The following is a 17,690-nucleotide window of genomic DNA, read 5'->3' as shown; positions in this document are numbered from 1 at the left end:
TTCCCTGCCTGCCTCCTCTCTTTCTTCTGCTAACATCTATCGACTCACTTTAAGAACCAGCTCCAGGATGTACTTCAGCCCAAGCTGTACGCCTCCTTCTTTGAACTCCCAGAATACCCTGGGTTGATCAATCACTGCAGTTAGCACACAATGTTATAATTACATGCTTATGCCTTGACTGCCCTAAACTGAGAGATCGTTGACAGCAGATTTTGTCTTATTCTTCTTTGCAATCCTGAATGCCTAGCAAAGTTACGGATACATGTTTCTTGATGAATGAATGATGAATGAATGAATGTCTAAAGCATCAGCCAACATGTAGTTCCAAGACAGCTGTGTTACTTTATATTTATTTCTGTGTTGAATGTGCATGCTTTCATATTTGGTTGGGCAGAGCTGTCCATCTGGCAACATAATTACGATTGCAAAAGTAATAATAGGTAAAATTTATTGGGCCTGCACGGTGACAAGTAGCTTTACACCCATTAGGTCATTTAATCCCCAGAACAATGCTGCAAAGTAAATATTGTCATTTAAAATCTTCAAATAAAAGGACTGATTCCAGACCCACACTTACGCCATAATGCTCATTTTACGCAGTTCGCCACAGGCAAGCAGATCTCACGTGTCACCTGCGGCCCCTGCCCCTTGGATTCAATCTAGCCACAAAGCCCACGTACACTGTGGTGGTCTACAGCTGTCTCTGTATTTTCTTCCACTTCTCAGTGTCTGTACCCTTCTGCATCCAGGAGGAGTGTCTCTAGTTAGCCTTACAACATCAAATGACTTAAGAAATTAGGCTATGAAGGAGAGGGGAGACATGGCCATGGCTAGAAGGGAAAATAAGATGAAGGATTTTGTTGGATTTGTTTTTAATGATAGGTTTCAGCAGGTTTACATGTTTTGCACAACAATGAAAGAATAAAGAGAGAGGCCAAAGAGAGAGAAGAGAGAATAAAGAGTTGATAGCATTCGTTTGAATTAGGAGGGAAAAGGGGAAAGACGACAGGAGAATCAGATATGTTGGAAATCGATCTTAGATAATGAGAGGACAGGCTCCTCTTTACCGGAACAGGCTGGAACAGAGATGGGTGGAAATCCAGATACTGATGTACAGTTTCTGGAGGGAAGATGAGAAAGTTCCCACTGGATGACTTTTACTTTCTCTCTGCAGTCGGAGAAGGGGTCATCTGCTCCGAACAAGGCAAATTATAGGAGAAATTTGAAGAGAGTGAGGAGAGTTTGAAGCAGTCTTTGCAGAAGGAAGAAAGTAAAGTGACCAAAGAAACAACAGCATGTTTAGGCAGAGTTGAGGGGCTGGTCCAGGTTGAGATTTATGAATGCCTAATAGCACCAAACTTTTCTGCTGATTGGTTTTCTCCTTCAGAGCTCAGCTGGTGGAGTGGAGGCACGGACAAAACAGCTGGATTCGTGCAGGCATTTAGTCAACTGGGTGGAACTGGTAACTGTGACGCTGTTAGTAATGCCTAAGTACGGGGCGCCCGGGTGGCTCAGTCAGTTAAGCGTCTGCCTTTGGCTCAGGTCATGATGTCAGGGTCCTGGGATCGAGCCCTGTGTTGGGCTCCCTGCTCAGCTGGGAGCCTGCTTCTTCCCCTCCTCCCTGCTTGAGCTCTCTCTCTCCATCTCTGTCACTATCACTGTCTCTCTCTCTCAAAAAAAAAAAAAAATGCCTAAGTAGGTTCACTGTGATGCCAGGTGGTCCTGTTGAAGCTTTAGACGCCCAATGATGCCAGTTCAGTCCTTTTCAAAGCAAACCCCTACAGAGGAAAGAGGTTAGTTTAGAAAAGTACGGAACAAAACAGACCCATAGCAAACCCTCAGCAGACTAAACATCACAGACCTAAAGCTTAAGTTACTTTGACACATGGAGTTTAACTCTAATGGAGACACATGTGCACTTTCATTTATGTATTTATGTGGAATTTAAAACTATTTTACTCACCACATCTCCAATGCCCAGCACAGTACCTGACATGTGTTAAATGTACAGTAAGTGTTGAACGAGTGAGAGTTTTCAATATGACTTGCTACTGAGATGGTAAAAAGTATTCTTGGAAACCATGGTCTTGGATAAGACGACTCAACATCATAAGGATATTAGTTCTCCCCCAAGTAACATAAGATTAACACAATTTCAATAAAATAGCAACAAAAGTTATATGGAGTTAGGCAAGTCTTTGCTAAAGTTCATATAAAAAATAAAAATGTAAGAATAGATAGGAAAACACAAAAAGAAAAAAAACGAAGGGGACTAGCTCAACCAAATATTAAAATATATTGTAAAGCCTCTCTAATTAAAACAGTGTGGTGATTGGAACATAAATAGATGGATGGACCAATGGAATAGAACAAATCCAAGTAGACATGGAAATTAGCATATGATAAAGATGGCATCTCGAATAATTTGGGATGAAGATGGACTTTGGTAATAAATGATGCTGGGACAACTGCTTGGCCATTTGGGAAAAAATAAAATGACTACTGTTGTACATCAGAGTACATTTCAAATGCATCAGGAAAATAAAAGTCAAAAAGGAAACTATATGAGGATTAGAATAAAATACAAGTGACCACTTCTTTAACATCAGTATAACAAAAAGCTTTGAAATTATAAAAATTATTAAATTATCAAAATCCAGAGTCAATAAATTAAACATTTATAAATGTGACTATGCAAAGATAGAAAATTGTGTATGGCAAAAAATACTATCAGATTGGCACCTATTCTGTTGATAAGACTTTATGGAAGCAGGCATTCTCTTATTTGGTGGTGGAAATACAAACTGGTTGGTACACGCTTTTGGAGAAGGCTTCAGCAAACAAGTTAGTATAACAAAAGTAAATATGTAAATACTTTTTGACCCAGCAATCCCACTTCTAGGAATTTACCTTGAAGATACACCTCCAGCAATATGAAAACATCTCTGCACAATGCAGGGTTGTTTGTCATTGCAAAATATTGGAGACAACCTAAATGCCCATATATTGGAAACTGTTCAACAAACTGTGGCAATCTAGAAAATGCTGTAAGAAATAATTGTCTCTATGAACTGCTATGGATATATTTTTAAGTGAAAAGAGCAGCATGTAAAAGAGTATTTAGTATGATACCTTTCAGCTAAAAAAGGAAAATAAAATATACACGTATCATTTGTGAAAAAGAAACAGGAAGGATAAACCAAAACCTTAGAAGATTGGTTCTCTGGAGGGGGTGGATGGGAAGGGGGGGTAAAAAAAATGTGAGAATTGGAACAAGGTAGAAAGAATGGGAGGGGAGGTGTGACACTTCTGTGGGTATAACTTTCTGTGTTCTGAATTTTAGAACTCTGTTAGTGGTTCATCTACTCAGAAAATACATATAATTTAAATCAACCAGGGTTGAGGAGGGAGGACATACTAAAACTGGAATGACAACAGTAATAAAGCTGCTTAAAAGTATTACAAATGAATGGCATAACTACCCTGAAGGGGTTGGGGGAAAAAATGAACAAATGAGGGTGGGGTAAATGGCAGGGCAGGGAAGGAAAAATATTCACCAATATCTTGCATAATGTACAAAAATTAATCCAAGAAGGATCCTAGACCTAAATATATAGGATTTCTAGATGAAAACATTGGACTTCATAAAAATTAAGACTTTCTGCTTTTTCAAGACACTGTTAAAAGAATGAAAAGATAAACCATGGACTGCAAGATAATATTTGCAGACGACATATCTAGTAAAAGTCTTATGTCTGTAATATATAAAGAACTCTTAAAACTCAATAAGAAGAATAATACCTGAGTGACATCCACAAGATGGCAGAATAGAAAGCTTGGGACCCTCCTTCCTCCCACAGACCCATCAATTCAACAGTAACACACAGACCAATTCTATTCGTGAGAAATCCAGAAACCAGTTGAGAGGGTCCTGCACCCTTGGTGAGTGCAATTCTATTCGTGAGAAATCCAGAAACCAGATGAGAGGGTCCTGCACCCTTGGTGAGTGCAAAGCCATGCACATCAAAGCCAGTAGGAAAACTCAAGGCACGCTCTCACCATAATCTCTTCCCTCTGACACAGCACCACCCAACTGAGAGGAAACCCTCAGTCCCTAGCTTGTCCCTGGGGAGAAAAGGACTGGATGATACACCCCAAATTCTCACTTTGCTGAAGACTGCCCAAGGGACTGGTTTCTGTCTTACATGAATTTGAGCACTGAGAGCAGAGGGCCCCAGACTGGGAGCCACTGAGAACAGAGGCAGCAGTTGGGACTAGCATGTACATGTTTGCTAAAGACAAAGAGAAAATTTCTAAAGCAGACTTGCAAGAAATGCTGAAGGGAGTTCTTCAACTTGAAACAAAAGGATTCTAAACAGCAACACAAAAGTATATGAACCATAAAACTTGCTGGTAAATGTAAATATAGAGAGAAATGCAGAATACTGCAATACTGAAATAGTAGTGTATAAATCACGCTTAGTTCAAGGGTAGAAGTTAAGATACAAAAGTATAAAAAACTGCAACTATAAAAACTATAAAAATACATGAAGTGGATACACAATAAAAAAAGATGTAAAATTTGACATCAATAACACAAAGTGTTTGGGGGAGAGACATAAAAGTAAAGGATCTTGTAACTGAAGTTAAGTTTTTATCAACTTTTATCAGAGTGTTAAAGGTGTAAGAAGTTTTCTGTAAGCCCCACGGTAATTACAAAGAAAATACCTACAGAAAATACACAGAAGAGGGGCACCTGGGTGGCTCAATCGATTGAGCATTCGACACTTGATTTCAGCTCGGGTCATGTTCTCGGGGTCATGGGATCGAGCCCCCTGTCAGGCTCTATGATGGATGTGGAGCCTGCTTAGGGTTCTCTCTCTCCCTCTCCCTCTGCCTCTGCCCCTCCTCCTCCTCGTGCACACACTTTCTCTGTCTAAAAAAGAAAAGAAAGAAAGAAAACACACAAAAGAAAGTGAGGAAATGAGAGAGTAATCAAAGCATGCTACTGAAAAAAAAATAATAATAATAAAAATCAATGAAGCACAAAGGAAGACAGCAAGAGAGAAAAGAAGGGACAAAAGAACTACAAGATAGATATCAAACAATTAATAAAATGGCAATAGGAAGAACTTATCTATCAATAATTACTTTAAATGTAAATACATTAAACTCCCCAATCAAAATACATAGAATGGTTGAAGGGACAAAAGAAAAATATTTTTTAAAGCTGACGATACTGTCTATAAGAAACTCACTTTAGACTTAAGGACAAACAGAGGCTGAAAAGAAGGGATGGAAAAGATACTGAACAAAATAGAAGCAAATTAAATTCAAAAGCATAGTAAAAGGATCATGTCCACGATCAAGTGGGAGTTTTCCCCAGGATGCAAGTTCAGTTGAATATAAGCAAATCAATCAGTGTGATACATCACATTAACAGGGCAAAGAAAAAAAATACCTCATCATCTCAATAGATGCAGAAAAGGCATTTGACAAAATTCAGCACACTCTCATGATTAAAAACTTGCAACAAAGTAGAAATAGAAGGAAATTACATAGCAAAGGCTCTATATGAAAAGCTCACAGCTAACATCATGTTCAACGATGAAAAACTGAAACTCTTCCTCTAAGGTCAGGAACAAGACAAGGATGCCCACTCTGGCCACTTTTTTTTTTCTTAAGATTTTATTTATTAGAGAGAGAGAGAGAGAGCGTGAGCAAGGGGAGGAGCAGATGGAGAGGGAGAGAATCTCAAACAGACTCTGTGCTGAGCGTGAAGCTTGACGCAGGGCTTAATCTCACGACCCTGAGATCATGACCTGAGCCAAAACCAAGTCGGTTGCTGAGCTGACTGAGTCACCCAGGCGCCCCTAAGCTGCCTTTTAGATGTATTAATTGTATTTTCCATGGTGATATTGTACAGGAGGAAAACCTTTTCCTTGACCTTCTGAGGGTCCCTGCCAGAGTCTGAAAATTAAACTGAGAAAGACAGACTAACAGGAGAAAAGCACACAAGTTGTGTTGAATATGTCCATGGAAGTCTTCACAAGAGAATGAAGACCCAAAGAAGTGACCAGAACAGGAAGCTTGTATACCTATTGGACAAAGAAACAAGGAATTTGTGAAGAGTTGAGAAGACAAAGGGGTTTAGGACCAGGACTAGGTGGTCCTTTTCTTTCTTAAATAAGAGTTAGTTTAACAAGGTTTGTTTGCAGATTCTTCTGGTGCTCTCTCTGGGCCGATAAAATGTGTCTCCAGTAAAAGAATTTATTTCCTGCCTTCACGCAGAAAAGGAGGCCCTTCTTTGTTTATCGCTTCTTAATTGCCTTCAGCTCAAAATAATTTTTATCTCAAAGAGGCCTATTTTGGGGTAACATTCTGGTTTCCTTCAGTATATTTTAGCTCGTACATTGGAATACAATAAAGTAAAAAAAAAACTAAATTAACACTGAAAAGATATTTTTCTACTGAGATTAGCTTCAACCTAAAGGTTAAATAGTTTAAATTCTAAAAAGGAATAGTTTTGCAACATCTGTGTGCACAGAATTTTACAGAAATTGGGAATAGAAAACCCCTTTTTTATATTAAAAAAAAAGGTAACGCTTATTAAGTGCTTCACCTGTACTAGTTAATCTCATAATTATATGGTATTAGGCATGCCAATAGGTTCTCTGGATGGAGGACATAGCACGGTGACACTCGGACAGAAGGCAGAACTTTTGTTACTTTCAGCTCCAAACTAGAGAAGGCAGCCGCGCAAGGCCACAGCAGTGCGTGCCTGAGACAGGGTCAGCGAGCGGAGCCAAAAGGGCTGTTTTATGGCAGGTAGGGTGGTGTCAGCTAGGTTTTGTGATTTTCTAGGAATTGGGTATTTTGACTAATTCCAAGGACCCAAAGAAGAACAGGCCATCCCTGGGTGTTAGGCGCCTGGGGGTCTCTGGCGCTTGGGTCCTGGATACTGTAACCCGGGGGTGCTAGAGCCTGACAAGGGAAGTAATCGGGGCGGGGGCTTAGCAAACTACCTGCAAGAGGAAAGGAGTTTTTAGCTCTGACTTCAAAACTGGACCAAGAGAGCACTCGTGAAATATTATGTTACACAGATATCGTCAAATCACTTTAGCTCCTTGAACTCGTAAAACACCTAGGAGGTAGGTAGTAGCATTATTACTCCCATTATACAGATGAGGGAACAAAGGCACAGACATAAAGTTACTGGCAAAATGATGGCAGGTAGTTAGTGGCAAAGTGAAGATCTGAAGCCATATGATTTGGTTCTGGAAGCCACATACCGTAATCACTATGCTTCACTGATCAGAATAAGGGAGATAAGGTGGGAAGTGAACACAAGGGATGCCCTAGGCCATCCAATCCTGGGTCAATAAACGGTGTCGCGGGCAAAGCATAACGGATAGAAAGACAAACTCATTCTCTTCAGAGCATTACATTCTCTCCATGTGAAACTAGTGAACCGATGTGGTTGAAAGGAAGACCAGGGGCCCAGTTTTGGAGGTTAAAGGACAATCTTTCGGCTTTTACTTAGCTTACCGTTTATTTGGAAAGGATTCGTGGAGTCTCTTTTTCAGAGTGTGGGGCATCTAAAGTCACTCTCCTGCTGGAGCCATTGAATTCTTGTCATCCATACTGTCGGATAATCCACCCATGCTGGAATTCGATTCCATGCAACTCACGATTTGGGGCTACTCTGGGGGAAAACGAAATTCATTTAAGACTTGCTTTTGATTTCAAGGTTATTTAAGGAGCGTACACATACACGAAACACCCATAAAATAGAAAATAAGAGCCAGAATTAGTGCTATAAAGAATAATTTCAGGAAGGAAAAAGTCAAAGCAGCTTCAGGATAGAGCTCAATCTTCCATCTTGGACCCTCACACAACTCGTACCTGTGTGGCTCTTAGTATTAATCTGGCTTGCCCATCACGGTAATTTGTGTACTTACCCAAATCCACTACCGGACAGTGAGTTCTTCCTCTGGGGGCAGTAGCCACAAGCCTTCTAATGGAGGTCCTGACAGTATCTAGCATAGTGACTTATTTTTTGCTAAGCTCTCCAAAGTGTGTGTTGAACATAGCCAATTTGGGCATAGGGCTGAGCCTTAAAAGACAGATTGGTTTGGAAAGGAAGGGAGGAAAGGAATAAGCTAGGAGAACAAACTCATCAAAAATGGAGAGAAAGGGCAAGATATTTCAGACCCACAGTAGACCAGAAGAGGGTTCACCCAGGAGAGATGCAATGAGATAGAAAGGCATAGAGTCATATTGTGAAGACCAGTCTATGAAATTGGAACTTTCTTATATAGGCTGGTGGCTTTCAACAACACGGGCTAGGGGGAATTTGAATCTTCTGGGAAGTTTTTAAAATCCCAGTCCAGAGAAGATGAGATTGATAAGGGGGCAGCATGAAGCAACCATGAGCATTTTGAAAATGCTTCCTAGATGATTTATACACCCAACTGTTTGCTTTTGGCACCGAAGAGACTTTGAAAAAAAGTGTAAGAACAGGTCCAAAAATTGTTATTGAACTTATTGTTTCATCAATAAGTTCATTTAAAGTGAGAAAGCTTGATCTAAAATATACTTTATGTTTCAAACTATACAATAGCCAATGTAAAACTATGGATTCTAGTTACAATCAATTTAGAGGATTTGTTCAGTGAGGACGCCTTCAAATACCTTCACTTTTTTATATAAAATGAGATTTCCTATGGATATTTTAAAATAAAAATAAAATTTTTAACTGAGAAAACTATTATATTCTGGGCATAAAAATTTTTAAAAATACCGACATGGGGAAAAAAAATCACCCCAAATCCTACAATACAGAAACATCCATTATAATACACTCACATAATTCTTTCCTTTGCTTAGCCAGCTTCCCCTTCCCCACCCCATTTAAAAATTGTGCCCATTTAGACATAGAACAGCTTACATACAAATATGCATGCTGTGAAACAAATTCAGTTTTGATACAACTGGCAGTTGAGGCCCATCCTTCTCCCAGCCACACGTCTATTTCATTAAACTTGCAAAAGCAGGTCCCTTGTATTAAACTGTTTCATTTTTGGACTCTGCTCATAGCATGATGGTGGGGTTTTACCATATGGTGCATTTTATCTTCACAGTGTTCATGCAATTTGGCCCTCCCTGGAGTTTTTACTTAGTGGAGGCCATGCCCACGAAGAAATCATTCTCTTCCCCTCTCCATGGCTCTTGCTGTCGTGTGGGCATCAAAACAATGACCTAATGGCCCCAAGTCTCACAAACTCTTTGAAATTCGCTTTTTCTGCCTCTCTCTAAAGCCCCTTCTCTTCCAAGAGCTCAAATCAAGTTAACAAGGCAGGCAAGTTATGGCGGCGACACCGTGCTTTTCTCCATCTCCCTTCTTCCTTCTTCCCAACCACTTTGCTTTCCCCAAAGTGCCCTCACACAAACCTACCGCTCCAGTTTCCTTCCTCAGTACAAACCAACTCAGGCAGGTGGCTACCTACAGGCTCGTGCATGCATCAGACACATCCAAACATGAATTCTGGTTTAGCTCAGCCAAAGATCCCACACTACCGAAGCAAAGTTAGGAAGGTCATTCCCTAGAAGATACACAGTAAGAGGATGGGCTCCGGGACTGTTAATAGATTGTCCCTGAGTCACTTGTTTTTCATAGCCGATTTTGAAAAGCATGACTTGTTATTCAAGAAGTTATCAGGATGTAGAAAATCATTGCTCAATTTATTTGATTTGGCAATGAAGATGGCCATTATGGTTTTTATGCAACTTTGCTTCTGTTAAGTAATTCTTGTTGACACAGTGTTCCAACCAAGTTGCTGTGTAGCAAGCACTGAGCAGAAAAGCACCTACAAGGGCTTTAAATGGCAATCAGCCACAGCAAGGAACCAGTCTACCCCGTGCTATGAAGCATGCAGCTTGAGAAATGCACCTGTGTCACGGGGCAGGAAGAGGAAGCAGAAAGAAAATGATGTGAAATGTTGGGGTTCGGGAGCAAACGGTCAAGAAAATTTTTGAGACGTCTTTGGTGCAAAAAAGGTGGTTCTATTAAAGCATGGGGATAGGACCCATGGGCAGAAAGAACTACCCTGGGGTTGTGAGGAGTGATGATTATAGACTTTCAAGTTGGGAGGGGGTTAGGGATGCGTTAGTCTCTCATGAATTTGGAAGCAAGCTTTCCAGGACCTGGAGGGGCTAGCTGCTGTTAGGATAAGGTCACGAACTACTGTCTAGTAAACCACTCTCGATGGTTATATTCTGTCTTCCGCATTCTTCAGGCCTTAATTTTGACTTGTCAGTCAGTTGATGTTTATCAAAGTAGTTTTTTCAATAATGATTGATAAAAGTTCTATTTTCTAAGTCCTTGAAAATGTGTTAACCTTAATGCATGAACTAAAATTAACACAGCATGGGGCGCCTGGGTGGCACAGCGGTTAAGCGTCTGCCTTCGGCTCAGGGCGTAATCCCGGCGTTTCGGATCCAGCCCCACGTCAGGCTCCTCCGATATGAGCCTGTTTCTTCCTCTCCCACTCCCCCTGCTTGTGTTCCCTCTCTCACTGGCTGTCTCTATCTCTGTCGAATAAATAAATAAAATCTTAAAAAAAAAAAATTTTTTTTTAAATTAACACAGCGTAAAATGTCATGATCACCACCTTTTCTCTTTTCAAAAGCATGTAGATGATTCTCCGTGCAAAGTTAATCTGATTTTTAATGCTCTGTGGGTAACATCCCCTCCCCACCATAGAATGAGCATATTATGTTTTTGGTTTTGCTTCTGTACCAATTCAGAACCCACTATTTTCTTAGTAGGTGGTATGCAGTTACCCCCAGGGAGAAAAGCACTCTTTTTAAGAGAAAACTCTGATAAGCCTGAAATGCGGTCTAGCCTCAGGGGCAGTAGACTGATGGATTGAGGTTTGAGAGAATCTGTTTTAAGAGAAGGAACCTGCTGGCTGCTGAAAGAGGATGGGGAAAGGGTAGCCAGTGTTTAGGTATTGGAGGTAGCATGGAAAAGGAGATTCTGAAGATGTAAACCAGCTAGGAAGTGTTTTTAAAAAGAGAGAGAGAGAGAGAGAGAGAGAGAGAGAGATAACAGCTCCAAAATGGAGTCACTTGTGCTAAGTCCCACATCAGTAAGCCATAACTTAATATCTAACATAACTGTGGTTTCTCCAGAGAGGGTGGTTTTTAACCAGTCAACCTGGAATTACCAGGTCAGTACTAGTTAGGCAATCCCCACTTCTCCTCCCTTTAAGAGGGCAACTTTCCTGAAACAATGTACTTTATGCAGGAATAATTTCCTTTTCCCATGCCCTTCCTGCCTTTAAAAACCTTTCCTTTTCTACAGCTCAGTGGAGCTCTTTTCTATTTGCTAGATGGGATGCTGTTCAGTTCATGAATTGTTGAATAAAGTCAGTTTGATCTTTAAATTTACTCAGTTGAATTTTTGTTACTTAACAGAAGCCAATGAACAGCAGACAGCATGTGTTTCTCAACAGAGAGAGTATTCAAATTTCTCTTGGCACCATTCCCTCAGAACTCCCTTCTCAGCCTACAGTTGCCTGGAAGATTAATATGCACAATTTATAACTCAATTTCCCATATCCAGGAGATGCACATCTAGTTTACTCAACTAGACTGAAATAGAATCTTTCCCTAGTAACATTTTCTGGAGTTTTGACCTGGGTTAATAATGCTAATTCCTAGCCATGCTAACTGTCTAAAATTTTCTTCTTACTGTCTTTGTTTAAAAATATCAGTAGCAGCCAGATTTATCAAACATTTATCAAGCATTTTTCATTTATTCATTGTTTACATACCCATCAGGTTTAAAGTCTTTCTTATAACCTAAAAGAAAAGGAGGGACATTTATCACAGAACTATTTCCCATCTACAGTCAAGGTTAGGTGCCACTAAGAAATGGTTCTGTTTGGAATTGTTTTTATTTAGCATTTGTACTTCTGTCTGTAGAATGAAGATGATGCTAAAATATTAACAGTAGAGAAAAAAATAAATAGAGGAAGCCGGTGGTAGCTACTCCAGGATGTGGCCACTTAATTTAGGAAAGAGACAGAAAAAGAGACAGAAAAAAAAAAAAAGAGAGAGAGAGAGACAGAAATGTTTAGAAACATTTTGAAAAAAGAGCTATCAGGCACCAAATTACATCTTTATACAATGCAGAAAATGCTCTGCACCCTGACTTTTTCAGCCCCTTTGGAGGGAAAAGTGGGGATAAAATGCCTATCAGCAGGATAAAAAGTTCGTGTTTGTCATCTGTACAAAAAATAAGAAGAAGAAGCCACTGAATCAGTGTTCAACTTGTACAGAAACTTCTCTCTTAATCTCTCATTTCCGGCTGCAGTAAACTATTCCTGATGTCCATCTCACCCGCATGCTCTGACCCTAGAGCTAAGACAGGGGAGTGACTTTACAATCTCTGACTGGTGACAGCCCCTCTTTTGTGTACCCCATTTACAAGACACTTGCAGTCTGGAAATTATAATGGGTGGCAGCTTAAATAAAGGGCAGGCAAGCGAGTAGAAGAAAGGGTGGGCAAACGGTACGAAAGTGTGTTCTATGCTCCTAGAAAATGAACTCTACAGGCATCAAGCCCAACGCCAGGATTTCTGGGGAATAACTACCCTTTCTTTGGTTCTCTAACAATTTAAACTATATATTCGGACCCTTATAGACCAAATAGTAAGTTTAACTACCAAAACAACCTACTCTCCATGATGGAGGGAAGGAATACCAAAGAAAAGAAAAATTAGACATAAATGTATGGAATAGTCAGATAGTAAGCTAAAACATTACCCTACACATTTTTCTTCTGAGACACTGTTTAATCTAGTAAATCTTCCATCACTCTATTTATTCCAAGAATCTAAGGCTTATTGATCAAGGGAGGAAAAATGAAACTATTGAAAGATCAAAGAGTAAAATGTGTGGCTTTTGAGGTCCCAAGCAGACATAGACCATAGTCTTCAAAGCTGAAAAATTGTAAGATCTATGGATCTGGGAGAGGAAAATATTTTAAAATATGCAAAAACTTGGTTTGGAAAATTGAAAGACACAGATTGAAATAAAAGGGCAACTGGCATATTCAAGAACAACAAATTGGAATAAAAACTGTAATAATGTTGAATTAGTTCCTATCCAAAGAAGTAAAAAGTCTGAGGAGGTGATAAGAGAAATGCATAGTGGCTTGATGCAACGGCCAACACCACCCTTCCCCCAGGGGCTGAGTCGCCTATTTGATGGGTGGGGCAGTGTGTGGAAATATTTGGTAATAGAAACTCAAGACAGGTCTAGAATTACCAGAGCAGAGGAGACGATGCTTAAACTTTCCAGAACATAGCTCCTGACCTTGCAAACCTTGTAATGGAGTTATGTGTCCCCACTTGGCACCTGAGATGTGCAGTAGCAATGGCTGGGGGAAGGGTCTGGAGAGGTGAACCCGCGGATGGGCTCACTGATTGACACACTAGACTAGAGGATCTGTGAGTCCCTACTGCCACACCCCAGGGATCAGAGACAGGAGAATGAACCAAAGGACCCAATGGAATCCAGGTCTGGATGGAGAGGTTGCCAGTGGTATCAGAAACAGCTAGCTGCCTACTAAAAATCTTGTTTCCCTACAGAGAGGTGATATTCCAGCCACTGACCGCATTTCCCAGCATCTCTGGCGTACAGGTATGGCAATATGTCTAGATATTGCCAATGGAATATGAGCAAACGTGATTAAATCAGGAGTGCGTTCCCCATACTTTTTTCCCTTTCTTCTGGCTGGAAGAAGACTCCAAGGTCCTAGGGTCCTGGTTTCTGCATCCAGTTTGTCAATCGTAATGAACTCACAAGGCATACCTAGAATATATTAAATATACACGGGAAACAGTAATATCAGCAGAATACACCATAATGAACTTTGAAGGGTGTATTTGGGATATCATCGATTTTTTAATAAAACATAGTGCTGTCCTAGGACATTGAGCAAACTACTATTGTTAAACTGTTTGGCCCTAACTACTAAATAAAAGGAATCATTCAATATTTGTTTTGGTCTGCAGCCCCAAGAATAGATTACTAAGACTCTTAAGACACTACGAACCAAGAAAGTTTGGGAACCTCTGCTTTAGGGAATGGTGGAACCACGAGATGAAAGGAGGTTGGGTTTCTTTTTTTTTTTTTATAATAATATTTTTTTATTATATTATGTTAGTCACCATACAGTACATACCTGGCTTTTGATGTAAAGTTCAATGATTCATTACTTGCGTATAACACCCAGTGGATCATGCAATACGTGCCCTCCTTACTACCCATCACCAGCCTGTCCCATTCCCCCACCCCCCTTCCCTCTGAAGCCCTCAGTTTGTTTCTCAGAGTCCATAGTCTCTCATGGGTTTCTAAATTTCTAAATGAAGGAAAGCTACGTACATACTACGAACTCCCACATCGAATGGAGATATGAGCCAGACATCAACTTCTGTTGTATTAACCCACTGAATTTTTGGAGTTTGTCATAGTAGCTAGTATTACCCTCACTAACACACAGAGTATTTAAGAATCTAGAACCAAGGCCAAGAACCAAAGATAAAGGACCAGAGGAGATAAACCACATGTCAGTAGAGACCACCAAGCCAAGGGGATGACTCACAGAGTAGATGCCTCTTATCCAGTACCAGGTCAATACATAAGCTCCCTGAAACCAAGATCAAAGTCAAGGAAATGGGGGAAGGATGCGGAGAAGGCAAAGAATACTAAGGACTTAGCCCAAATGAGACTGAGTAACCTAAAATCTGACATCCTAAAATCTCTACCATCAATGGATAAGTGTTTGAATGCTAAGCATATCTTTTGAAAAAGAAATAAATTTACATTATGTACATTTCATTCTGGAACTATAACATTTTGTTGTTGTTTTTTAATAATGATTTTTTATTATGTTATGTTAGTCACCATACAGTATATCCTTTGTTTTTGATGTAATGTTCCATGATTCATTACTTGTGTATAACACCCAGTGCACCATGCAATATGTGCCCTCCTTAATACCCATCATCGGCCTATCCCATTCCCCCACCCCCCTCCCCTCTGAACTGTAACACTTTGAATCCATATGTGTGTTACAGCAAGGAAAGAAATACAGAGGTCACTGTCTCTGTTTCTATAACTGGTCACCCAGCTATAGCCTGAGGCCAACATCTCAGCTGGCTGGGGTTCTATGTCTACTGGGGTGAAGAGCCTTCGTCTCTGGTGGTGCTCCCAGGTGAGGGGACAGCACATTCATCAATCACTTCGGTAGGACATGGTGAGACCAGGAACTCCCCCGAGCTCCTTCCTATTACTCCCTCCTATTACTGTGTAGCTCTGTTTCCATTCCATTTTCAGGCTCAATCACTCTAACTAGCACTATAATCCTATTCATGCCTTTTTTTTTTCCCCAAAGAAATCCAGTGAAGACCAGGCAGCATTTTCAAATTCCAATTCAATGAAACTACTATTGTGCCTCTTGGTGAAAACACGCCTCTTCCCTTCCTCATGGAAACTTCTAAATCTGTGGAGTCCAGATCCATGAAAAAGTAGTACCAGGAATAAGGTAATGGATAAGCAGCCCCAAACCACTCATGTCCACTGGAAAAGTGATAAAACCATTTCATAGTTCACATCTTCTGTGGTCCTCCTCCCCTCAGCTTTGGTGTGAGTTCTGCAGCTCATTTCCCTCCCAGATATGCAAACCCCACCAATTTAAAGAAGGTAAGATGTATCATCATCCAATCCAGTTATTCTGAAATGAGGACAATTTTGCCCCTTAGGGGAACATTTGGTAGTAGTGTCTGAAGTCATTTGAAATAGTCACAACTTGGAGGGAGGGGTGATAACTGGCATTTAGTGGATACTGGCAAACGGATGCACAAGGCAACCCCCCACAACAAAGAATTGTATGGTCCAAAACGTCCCAATGCGGAGAGTGAGAAATCCTGATCGAATTAATTAGCTTATTTGCATAATTTGCTTCCCCATTAGAATCCAAGCTTTGTGAGGGCTGGGGCTTGGTCCATCTTGTCTATTACTCTATGTCTGGCACATGGAAGTCAACAAATATTTGGTGACTACATGAGAGATGAGCCTTACAGCTCGCATCAGGTATTTATATATATATATGCTCACATCCAAACACTCGGCTCTATGGAATGGAAGGGTTGGTGATGGTAGAAGGTAGCATGAATTTAATATCTGGGATGGCACAACTTCTTCGTGGGTCCTAATGTAGCTCTCTTCCCAACATGGCACAACCAAAATGCCCATATTTTCCCTCACTTTAATTTTCTAACTTGAAGAAAAATGTGCAGTTTTTACAATGTCCTCAGTTCCTTCATTCACATAATGAATGTGCTGTCACCAAGCAAAATGATGACTTAGGACTTGTGTTCAACAATTGGTACAGAGATTTGATGTAATTGTTCTAGACCTTTTCTAACAATTATAAATCTATTTCTGCCTCTAGAAAAAGTGCTTCTCGTCCTCCCTTCCCATCTCCCCTTGACACCGCAGTTAAGCTTAGAAGAAAGACCAGGAGAGAAGAGTGGGGTGCCTGGCCCCCCAGCTCTGTAGTAGTGGCTTGTCCCGTCCTGGGTTCCCACACTGTACCTTCACCATAGCTCTAGGACAGCACTAATGGCACCTTCGGGGCACCTGTTTATTTATCTGGCTTTGTCCCTCTTGCCTGCGGTAGGTCATGCACTTGACGGTCTTCATATCCCTGGCACCTGGCACACAAGATGGGCTCCATAAATGCTTATTGAAAAAATAAAATGCCTTCTGCCTACTTCACAATGTCACCTAAGGCACCCTTTGCCAACTTCACAATGTCACCCAAGGCATAGTTTTGCCTACTTCACAATGTCAACTTACCCAGCACAGAAATGGGGACTTCCCAGCGGCTCAGAAATAGATCTAGTTTCAGCCCCGTCTGAATCACAGTCTAGTGGGGGCTCCAGCCAATGAAGAGAAAAGCAAAGGATCGAAAGTCGGGCTACAGCAAATGCATTGAGGTTAAACAGCTCGAGATGGAGAAGCAGTAGTCACTGAGGGCCAAGGGACCCGTGAAGACCCCTGCAGAATGGCCAAGAACCTGAGCTGCGTGTAGGGAGGGGTATGCAGGCCACACCACTGCTCAGCCCACCGCTACAGACGCGTGGCCGAGTGGCCGACCCTGGCGACGGAGGCTAGCGGTGTTGACGTGAACGGGTCGGTTCAAGCCCGGGGCCGCCACACCGCCCGACGAGCGCAGAGAAAGTGGCACGTACGCTCGCCAGATCCCGGGAGCGCGGCTGGGGCACTTTCTCAGCCCAGCCCACACGGTGCCCGAGGGTCAGAAAGGACCCGCCTTTCCCGGCGGCGCGAAGGTTGTTCCCAAGGCCACGTGAGGCTTCCTCGCCCCTAAAAGCCCCAAACCGGCAGGGCTAATGGAAGAGTAAGGACGCCCCGACCTCGGAGGCACGGCACCCGGCTGCCGGCTCTAGAGCCGCTCCAGCAACAGCTGCGTCGTCCAGCCCCGGGGAGGTCGCGGCCGCCGGGCCATGTCCCGCCGCAGCCCGGCCGGGGGCCTCCCGCGGCCCGCGCCGCACTCCCCGCCGCCGCTGCTGCCGCTGCTGCTCCTGTTGGCC

General features: G+C 41.6%; 1 long non-coding RNA gene across 1 annotated transcript; it reads right to left on the bottom strand.

The window, feature by feature from the left end:
• Window positions 1-434: 434 nt before the first annotated feature.
• Window positions 435-17,684, bottom strand: LOC105237052. The gene is made up of 3 exons (XR_002142405.2): window positions 16,936-17,684; window positions 7,549-7,705; window positions 435-1,778 (listed from the first exon to the last, which is right to left on the bottom strand). It is a non-coding gene; the product is annotated as an uncharacterized LOC105237052 (long non-coding RNA).
• Window positions 17,685-17,690: the final 6 nt, after the last annotated feature.

Source organism: Ailuropoda melanoleuca, chromosome 16 (genome assembly GCF_002007445.2).
Source record: "Ailuropoda melanoleuca isolate Jingjing chromosome 16, ASM200744v2, whole genome shotgun sequence".
In the NCBI taxonomy this organism is placed as follows: Eukaryota; Metazoa; Chordata; class Mammalia; order Carnivora; family Ursidae; genus Ailuropoda; species Ailuropoda melanoleuca.
This window is presented reverse-complemented; position numbering and strand designations above follow the sequence as displayed.